Source organism: Balaenoptera physalus, assembly GCF_965194825.1.
Source record: "Balaenoptera physalus genome assembly, chromosome: X".
In the NCBI taxonomy this organism is placed as follows: Eukaryota; Metazoa; Chordata; class Mammalia; order Artiodactyla; family Balaenopteridae; genus Balaenoptera; species Balaenoptera physalus.
This window is the reverse complement of record NC_138903.1, coordinates 64,347,720-64,358,745: the sequence shown is the minus strand read 5'-3', so window position 1 is coordinate 64,358,745 and position 11,026 is coordinate 64,347,720.

Below are 11,026 nucleotides of genomic sequence, written 5' to 3'. Positions count from 1 at the left end.
TCACCAGTGAAGATATCTGGTCCTAGACTTTTCTTCATTGGGAAGATTTTGAGTACTGATTCAATCTCCTTTCTGGTTATAGGTCTATTCAGATTTTCTAGTACTTCATGATTCAGTCTTGGTATGTTATATACCCCTAAGAGTTTGTCCATTTCATCTGGGTTATCTAATTGGTTGATGTATCATTGTTCATAGAATTCTCTTATAATCTTGTTAATTCCTATAAAATTGGTAGTCAAAAGTCCTCTCTTTCATTTTTATTATAATTTTAGTAATGTGAGTATTGTCTCTTTTTTTTCTTATTCAGCCTACCTGAAGTTTTGTCAATTTTATTGATTTTTTTTTAAAGTCCAACTTTTGGTTTCATTGATTTTCTCTGTTTTTTTTCCTTCAATACTTTATCTCTGCACTAATCTTTATTTCCTTCTGCCAGTTTTAGTTTTAGTTAGTTCTTTTTCAAATTCCTTTAGATGTAATGTTAAGTCATTGATTTGAGATAGCTCTTCTTTTTGTAAAGTAAGCATTTAAAGCAATAAATTCCCTCTTAGCACTGCTTTAATCCATCCCATAAATTTTGGAATGTCTTTTCATTTTCATTTGTCTCAAGATATTTTCTAATTTCCCTTATGATTTCTTCTCTGACCCATTTTTTACAGAGTATATTGTTTAATATCCACATATTTGTGTATTTCCCTTTTCATTCTCCTATTGGTTTTATTTTTTGTTTCATTCCATTGATTGGAAAAGATAGTTTGTGTGATTTCTATCTTTTTAAATTTACTAAGACTTGTTTTGTGTCCTTACATAAGAGCTATACTAGAGACTCTTCCATGTACACTTAAGAAAAAGTATGTTCTGCTTCTTGTTGGGTGAAGTGTTCTATATAAGCTTATTACATGCAATTGGTTTATAGTGTTGTTCAAGTCCTCTATTTCTTTATTAATCTTCTGTCTGGTGTTATTATTGAAGGTAGGGTTTTAAGACGATTCCTACTATTACTATAGAACTATCTATTTCTTCAATGATACCACTGTCATATTTATTTAGAGTTCTGGTTATATATATATGTTTGTTTTATCTTCTTGGTGAATTGACCCTTTTATTGATATATAAGACCCTTCCTTTTGTGTCTCTTGAAACATTTTTTAAATTAATGTCTCTTTTATCTGATATTAATATAGGTACCCTGCTTTCTTTTAGTTATTATACACATGGAATATGTTTTAGACTATTTTACTTTCAACCTAAGTATGTCTTTAGATATAAAGAGAGTCTTTACAGTCAGCATATAGTGGGATCATTTTTTTATATCCATTCTGCCAAACTGTGCTTCTTTCATTGAGGAGTTTAATCCATTTACATGAAATAATTACTGTTAGGAAAATAGCTTAGATTTTGCTATTTTGTTGTTTCCTGTATGTCATACTTTTTTGTCCCTAACTTTCTCCCTTACCACCTTACTTTGTTTTTAGTTGTATAAGTCCTCATGTATTTTGGATATTAATCCCTTACCAGATGTATGGTTTGAAAATATTTTCTTCCATTCAGTAGGTTGTATTTTCACTCAGTTGATTGTTTCCTTTGTTGTGCACAGGATTTTTGGTTTGATGCAATCCCATTTGTTGATTTTTGCTTTTTCCTGTGCTTGTGGTGTCATAGCCTGTGGCAAAGAAATCACTTCCAAGACGAATGTCAAAAAGTTTTTCTCCTATGTTTTCTTCAATGAGTTTTACAGTTTCTGGTTTTCTGTTTAAGTCTTTAATCCCTTTCGAGTTGTATTTTGTGTATCATGTAAGGTAGGGGTCCAATACAATTTTTCTCCAAGTAGATATCAGTTTTCCCAACATTGTTGAAGAAGCTAGTCTTTCCCCATTGTGTATTTTTGGGATCCTTTGTTGAAGATCAGTTGACTATATCTGTGGGTTTATTTCTGTGCTTTCTATTCTGTTGCATTGGTCTGTATGTCTGTTTTTATTCCAGTACACACTGTCTTAACTACTGTGGCTTTGTAGTATATTTTGAAATGAAGAAGTGTGATACGTCCAGCCTTGTTTTCCTTGTTCAAAATTGCTTTAGCTATTTGGGGTCTTTTTTGGTTCCATATGAATCATAGGTGAAAAACCTCCCAACAAAGAAAAGTCCAAGACCAGATGGCTTCACTTGTGAACTCTAACAAACATTTCAATAATTAATGCCAATCCTTCTCAAATTCTTCCAAAAATTGAAAATGAGGGAACATTTCCAAACTCATTTTACAAGGCTAGCATTGCCCTGACACCAAAGCCAGACAAAGACAATACAAGAAAGTAAAACTACAGACCAATAACCGTGATGAACATAGATGTACAAATCCTCAACAAAATACTAGCAAACCAAATTCAATAGCACATTAAAAGGATCACACACCACAGTCAAGTGAGATTTATCTCTGGGATGCAAGGAGGGTTCAACATAAGCAAATCAGTTAATGCTATACACAACATTAACAAAATGAAGGATAAAAATCACATGATATCTCAACAAATGCAGAAAAAGTATTTGGCAAAATTCAATATCCATTCATAATAAAAACTCTCAACAAACTGGGTATAGAGAAAACGTATCTCAACATAATAAAAGCCATATATAACAAGCCCACAGCTAATATCAAACTCAACAGGGAAAAACTTAAAAGTTTTTCCTCTGAGATCTGGTACAAGGAAAGAGTGCTCCTTTTCTCATCACTCCTATTCAAAATAGCATTGGAAGTTCTAGCCCAAGCAATTAGACAAGAAAAAGAAAGAAAAGGCAACCAAATTGCAAAGGAGGAAGTAAAAATTATATGTTTGCAGATGATGTGATCTTATGTAGAAAACCCTAGACTCCACAAAAAAAATTGATAAAACTAATAAAAAATTTAGCCAAGGTGAAGATGCAAAATTACCATAAATTTGGTTGTGTTTCTATGCACTAATAAGAAACTTTCTGAAAAGGAAATTAAGACAACAATCTCGTTTACAGTAGTACCAAAAAGAATAAAATACTTAGAAATAAACTTAACAAAGGAGGAGAAAATTTGTATGCTGAAAATTATAAAACATTGCTGAAAGTAATTAAAGAAGACACAAAGAAATGGAAATACATCCTGTGTTCATGGAATGGAAGACTTAATATTGTTTAAGTGTCTATACAACCCAAAGCAATCTACAAATTCAGTATAATCCCCATCAAAATCTCAATGGCATTTTTTTTAAATTTTTTATTTATTTATGGCTGTGTTGGGTCTTCGTTTCTGTGCGAGGGCTTTCTCTAGTTGCGGCAAGCAGGGGCCACCCCTCATCGTGGTGCGCGGGCCTCTCACTATCGCGGCCTCTCTTGCTGCCGAGCTGCCGAGCTGCTCCGCGGCATGTGGGATCTTCCCAGACCAGGGCTCGAACCCGTGTGCCCTGCATTGGCAGGCAGATTCTCAACCACTGCACCACCAGGGAAGCCCTCAATGGCATTTTTTACAGAAATTGTTACCTGTAGCTTTATCTCATATTTTAAAGATGGGCAATATCCATTATCCAACTTTGTTCTTTTTCAACATTGTGTTGTCTATTTTGTCATTTCATATCAATATTAGAATAAGTTTGTCAATATCCACAATATAACTTGCTGGGACTTTGTTTGGGATTACAGAGCCCTCATGAATTAAATTAGTTCCCTTATAAAGGTGGTCTGAGAAAAGTCAGTTGTCCCTTCCACCACATGAAGTTACAGTGAAAAGATGTCCACCTATGGACCAGGAAGCATGCTCTCGCCAGACACCAACTCTTCCAGTACCATGATCTTGGACTTACAGCCTCCACAACTGTGAGAAATAAATATTTGTTTTTATAATCCACCCAGTTTATCATACTTTTCTTTTCTTTTTTTTTTGTTAAGATTGAATTAAGAACTATCAATGGATGTTTTTTAAAAAATATTTATTTTCTTTTTTTTTTTTGGCTGTGTTGGGTCTTAGTTGCAGCATGTGGGATCTTTGTTGAGGCATGTGAGACCTTTCATTGTGGCGTGCAGGCTTCTCTTTACTTGTGGTGTGTGGGTTTTCTCTCTCTAGTTGTGGCATGTGGGCTCCAGAGTGTGTGGGCTCTGTAGTTTGCACCATGCAGGCTCTCTCATTGAGGCGCACGACCTCAGTAGTTGTGGCACGTGGGCTTAGTTGCCCCACTGCGTGTGGGATCTCGGTTGCCTGACCAGGGATTGAACCCACGCTCCTTGCATTGGAAGGCAGATTCTTTACCACTGGACCACGAGGGAAGTCCCTACTTTTCTTATAGTAACCCAAAAAGACTAAGAGAGTGTTTTTAAACAATTCATATTTAAAGTGGTTATTGATATGGTTGAAATAATATGTACCATACGTGTAGCTGCTTTCTATTCACTCTCCTTGTTCTTTGTTTCTTTTTTTTTTCTTTGTCTTCCACTCACCTTTAACCTTATGTGGTTTAATTGGGCTTTTTATGTGATTCCATATTCTCTCCTTTCAACATATCTATTATAATTCTATTTATTTTAATTTAGTGTTTGCCCTAGAGTTTACAATATACATTTACAACTAATTTAGGTCTATGTTCAAATAACATTATACTGTTTCATAGATAGTTCAGGTACTATGTAACAGTGTTCCAATTCTTCCCTATCATTCTTTATTATGCTGTCATTCATTTCACTTTTTCATAACCTATAATCACCCAATACATTGTAGCTATTATTATTTTAAACAAACTGTTATCTGTTAAATCAATTAATAATAAGAAAAACAAATGGTTTTATTTCACCTTTATTTATTCCTTCTTGAACACTCTATCTTTATATAGGACAGGTTACTGAGCTATATCATTTTCATTCTCTCTGGAGAACGTTTTCTAGCACTTATTGCAAGGCAAGTTTACTGGTGACAAATTCCCTCAATTTTTGTTTGCCTGAGAAAAGTTTTTATTTTTCCTTCATTTTTGAATGTTAATTTTGCTAACAAAGTTCTAGGTTGGTGGATTTGGGGTGATTTTTTTCTTTCAACAATTTATATATCTCACTCTACTTTCTTCTTATTTTAACGGTTTTTGAAGAGATGTTTCAATGTCACTCTTATCCTTGTTCCTCTATATTTTTCTAAAAATGAGTTTTTAGTCAGCTAATAAGCCCTTGTGGAAATCAAATGTCTGACCATTAGAGTCTGTTGAAATTTTGTCCTGATGTGTGCACTTTTGAGGTCAATTTGGATTCTAAGCCTGAAAAGATAAAAAGGGCTTTGCAAAGCCTTGCTTGGCCCTTGAACTTGGAACACAACTCTATGGTCCTGCAACACAGCTTGTTTTCTGATGCCAAAGAAAAGTCTCTCCCTTGGTTGGAATCCTGAATTCACAAATGCTAATTGCCTGTACTTAACTCTATATCTGAAACCTAATACTGTTTGCTGTGAACTGCTTCAGTCTCAGCGTTAACTATGCTGAACTAAAACTGGAAGAAATTGCTCCACTCGAAAAGGAGAACACAGACTCTGATACTGTTGCAGATTTATTTATTTATTTATTTTTTAAACATCTTAATTGGAGAATAATTGCTTTACAATTGTGTGTTACTTTCTGCTTTATAACAAAGTGAATCAGTTATACATATACATATGTTCCCGTATCTCTTCCCTCTTGCATTTCCCTCCCTGCCACCCTGCCTATCCCACCCCTCTAGGTAATCACAAAGCACCAAGCTGATCTCCTTGTGCTATGCGGTTGCTTCCCACTAGCTATCTATTTTATGTTTGGTAGTGTATATATGTCCATGCCACTCTCTCACTTTGTCACAGCTTACCCTTCCCCCTCCCCATATCCTAAATTCGATTCTCTAGTAGGTCTGTGTCTTTATTCCCGTCTTGCCACTAGGTTCTTCATGACCTTTTTTTTTTTCCCTTAGACTCCACATATATGTGTTAGCATACTGTATTTGTTTTTCTCTTTCTAACTTACTTCACTCTGTATGACAGACTCTAACTCCATCCACCTCACTACAAATAACTCACTTTCGTTTCTTTTTATGGCTGAGTAATATTCCATTGTATATATGTGCCACATCTTCTTTATCCATTCATCCGATGATGGACACTTAGGTTGCTTCCATGTCCTGGCTATTGTAAATAGAGCTGCAATGAACATTTTGGTACATGACTAATTTTGAATTATGGGTTTTTCAGGGTATATGCCCAGTAGTGGGATTGCTGGGTTGTATGGTAGTTCTATTTTTAGTTTTTTAAGGAATCTCCATACTGTTCTCCATAGTGGCTGTATCAATTTACATTCCCACCAACAGTGCAAAAGTGTTCCCTTTGTTCCACACCCTCTCCAGCATTTATTGTTTCTAGATTTTTTGATGATGGCCATTCTGACCGGTGTGAGATGATATCTCATTGTATTTTTGATTTGCATTTCTCTAATGATTAGTGATGTTGAGCATTCCTTCATGTGTCTGTTGGCAATCTGTATATCTTCTTTGGAGAAATGTCTATTTAGGTCTTCTGCCCATTTGTGGATTGGGTTGTTTGTTTTTTTGATATTGAGCTGCATGAGCTGCTTGTAAATTTTGGAGATTAATCCTTTGTCAGTTGATTCATTTGCAAATATTTTCTCCCATTCTGAGGGTTGTCTTTTGGTCTTGTTTATGGTTTCCTTTGCTGTGCAAAAGCTTTTAAGTTTCACTAGGTCCCATTTGTTTATTTTTGTTTTTATTTCCATTTCTCTAGGAGCTGGGTCAAAAAGGATCTTGCTATGATTTATGTCATAGAGTGTTCTGTCTATGTTTTCCTCTAAGAGTTTGATAGTGTCTGGCCTTACATTTAGGTCTTTAATCCATTTTGAGTTTATTTTTGTGTATCTTGTTAGGGAGTGTTCTAATTTCATACTTTTACATGTACCTGCCCAGTTTTCCCAGCACCATTTGTTGAAGAGGCTGTCTTTTCTCCACTGTATATGCTTGCCTCCTTTATGAAAGATAAGGTGACCATATGTGCGTGGGTTTATCTCTGGGCTTTCTATCCTGTTCCATTGATCTATATTTCTGTTTTTGTGCCAGAACCATACTGTCTTGATTACTGTAGCTTTGTAGTATAGTTTGAAGTCAGGGAGCCTGATTCCTCCAGCTCCATATTTCGTTCTCAAGATTGCTTTGGCTATTCGGGGTCTTTTGTGTTTCCATACAAATTGTGAAAATTTTTGTTCTAGTTCTGTGAAAAATGCCATTGGTAGTTTGATAGGGATTGCATTGAATCTGTAGATTGCTTTGGGTAGTAGAGTCATTTTCACAATGTTGATTCTTCCAATCCAAGAACATGGTATATCTCTCCATCTGTTTGTATCATCTTTACTTTCTTTCACCAGTGTCTTATAATTTTCTGCATACAGGTCTTTTGTCTCCTTAGGTAGGTTTATTCCTAGATATTTTATTCTTTTTGTTGCAATGGTAAATGGGAGTGTTTTTTTAATTTCACTTTCAGATTTTTCATCATTAGTGTATAGGAATGCAAGAGATTTCTGTGCATTAATTTTGTATCCTGCTACTTTACCAAATTCATTGATTAGCTCTAGCAGTTTTCTGGTAGCATCTTTAGGATTCTCTATGTATAGTATCATGTCATCTGCAAACAGTGACAGCTTTACTTCTTCATTTCCAATCTGCATTCCTTTTATTTCTTTTTCTTCTCTGATTGCTGTGGCTAAAACTTCCAAAACTATGTTGAATAATAGTGTTGAGAGTGGGCAACCTTGTCTTGTTCCTGATCTTAGTGGAAATGGTTTCAGTTTTTCACCATTGAGGATGATGTTGGCAGTGGGTTTGTCATATATGGCCTTTATTATGTTGAGGAAAGTTCCCTCTATGCCTCCTTTCTGCAGGGCTTTTATCATAAATGGGTGTTGAATTTTGTCGAAAGCTTTCTCTGCGTCTATTGAGATGATCATATGTTTTTTCTCCTTCAATTTGTTAATGTGGTGTATCACGTTGATTGATTTGCATATATTGAAGAATCCTTGCATTCCTGGAATAAACCCCACTTGATCATGGTGTATGATTCTTTTAATGTGCTGTTGGATTCTGTTTGTTAGTATTTTGTTGAGGATTTTTTGCATGTTGCAGATTCAGAACATCCCTCTGTGGGGCCATCAACTATGAAAATATCCTGGATGTTGGGTGGACCATTTGGGTAACATAAAAATGCCCACAGAAAAGGGCTTATCATCTAATGGGACCCCCTAAAATTGAGCTATTGAATGACTCTTTATTTCTTACACAGAGACTAGTTGCATTTTTAAAAGAAACCACTTTATTGAGGTATGGTCGTATCACACACACAGAAATAATTGCATTCTTAACTTGTTATTAAAGTTGAAAGCTGCAAGTTGGAGTAGGGCATAGCACAGGACTGTGATTCCTCTACCTACTCATGACAGATTGGACATTTGACCCGTTAGTGAAGATGGTTGTGTCGACTGAAAAAATGCACAACCTAAAAGTTGAGAATTATGGGGTTTCTTTGGCAGACAAAACTGAGGACTTAAGCCCAGAAGACAGCCTCTCAGATAGCTCTGAGGGACTGCTCTGACGAGGTAAGGGAGGAGCCAGGATGTATAAGGGTTTTTGCAACAAACACCAGGTAGTCGGAACATCAACAGATTACTGTTAATTAAAGAAAACCAGACATCTCAAGTTAATGAATTTAGTGCTCTTCTATGTATGGGAAGATGCAAGAGTTTGAGCTAATTGAAATCATTCCTTTGTTATGCATCTTAACTACCTAGGGCCAGTATCCTGCTTTTCTCCATCCTGAAGCCCCTCTGGGTATAGTAGGTGGCTGCAGTGCTGATGGCTTGATGGCTACAACATCTTTTGTTTAATTATATGGTAGGCAACATTTTTAATCCACAGCTGGATGTTGATGGCTTGCAGTGTTTGACTTTCTGGATTAGTTGCACTTTGCAACAGTAGACTGGTAGCCTGACTCTACTTCTCTCACCTTTCTCTTGGTACTCACACCTTAGTAAAGTACTTTGTTTATTCAATACAGATGTCTCCAGAATGGCATTGCTCTTTTTGTGGCTTCTCACTGGATAAATGATCAGGACAAATTGATTAAACATTATATAAACACACTTTGAATTTTTTTGAAAATTAAGGATTTGGTCAGAACATGATCTGGTTAAGTCACATAAAATTGTTTTTCTGTGAAAATGTTTTTGTCCTTCTTTCATAAACCTCATCCAGGTGAATGGTCTGGATGAAATGAAAATATGGGAGAAATGTAAATTATGATTACTGAATAAGACACACTGATTTTATAATAACCCAGAAAAAAATACAGGTACCCAGGGAAACATGAGAGTGGGGTTGGGGATGGGTGGATGGATAAGAAATTAGAGACCTTTGTTTTTCAGAGCTGTACCTGAAACCTTCCCTCCCCTCAATAAAAGCACCAATGTTATCTTCTCAGTTGCTCAGAGTGTTTTGAATTCAAACTGACTATGGAGCCTAAGTTCACACCTGACCATGCTGACTATGAGACAGCAGGGGGTATCCTGCTACATTTTCCATGCAGAGCACCTCCAGATGTCCTTCACACTCACAAAGCAGATGATCTGGTGTCATGGACAAGCAAAACTGTTTGGAACTGATCACATTCAGACAGTCTTCTTAAAAAACCAAGGACTAAACTGAATTAATTGGACCAGACTGGGGCAGAAAGTCCCCTATGGAAGGCCACATTAGGGGCCTACATGACCAACCTCCAATAAAAACCTTGGTCACTCAGTCTCTAGTGAGCTTCCCAGCTCACTGCTGGAGAAATTCATTACTGGGGAAATTAAGTGCGTATGGTGAGACATCCCTCAAAAAAGACTCTTGGAAGCTCTTGGTCTCCTCTAGCCTTTGACCCATAGGCCTATTCCCTTTGCTGATTTTGATTTGTATCCTTTACTATAATACATTTTGACTGTCACTATGACTATATGCTGAGTCCTATGATCAGTAGCAAAAGTCTGAGTTGTCTTGAACACCCTCATACAGTGGATGTTCAAAAGGATTTATTATAGGATTTGCATTTGTTTTAGGTGATTAGGGAGAAGATTTAAGCAAGCTAGGATTTACTCTGGATTGGGTGATGTCAGGAGGTGGAGGCAATTCTATGACTTCATACTTTTAAAATGTGTTATCTAAAAATAAGGGCGATTAAAATGAGGCAAAAACTAATTGGTAAAGTAACATCATTTACTCATGTTGGCCAGGATAGGGGCATGTTCGGTCATTTTTGTGCTTTGGAAAATGTCCATGTATTTTTCTGTGTTCAGACACTATTACTAAGTGTGTCCTTTTTATCTCGGTTCATTATGGTCACAGAGTGGCATTCTCTTACGTTGGTGGTGTAAGATTATTTATATTCAACAGGAGAGCACCAAGAACTACTTGTGTGCCAGACCAGCTCCTGGTGTCAGTAGCTGCTTTTCTTTTCTCAGATTTATGCTATGTAGCAATTTTTCCTGTATTTGGAATTATTTTGATAAATTTGCCTAGATGATTTTTATAAATTTAACTTGTCTAAATAGAACATAGGAAGGGACTCAAGAGATCAGTGATTTATTTCCAGTATTACTACTGATTGACCTTATGACCCAAGGCATCATTTTCCAGGTGGAGAAGCTAGAGGAGAAAATATGCTGTGAAGATTTTACAATAAAATTCTCAAGCTCCAAACAAAACGGCATTTATAAAACACACTTTGAAAAAGATTGGGGGTGCTTTTGGAAAAATAAGTAGTTTCTATCTGTAAGTTAGAAATAAATGGTCTTTTATTTTCTAAAAGTTCATTTTGACTTTAAATGATAGTAAGGCCATAAAGGACAGGGAAGTTATAACATGAAAAATTAGCTAAATTTGTAAGTAATAGAGTTTTCATTTTTTATTCGTATGTGTTTAATAATAGGAACATCCATTAAACATAATCTATGTAAGATGTAAGACTGGTGTGACT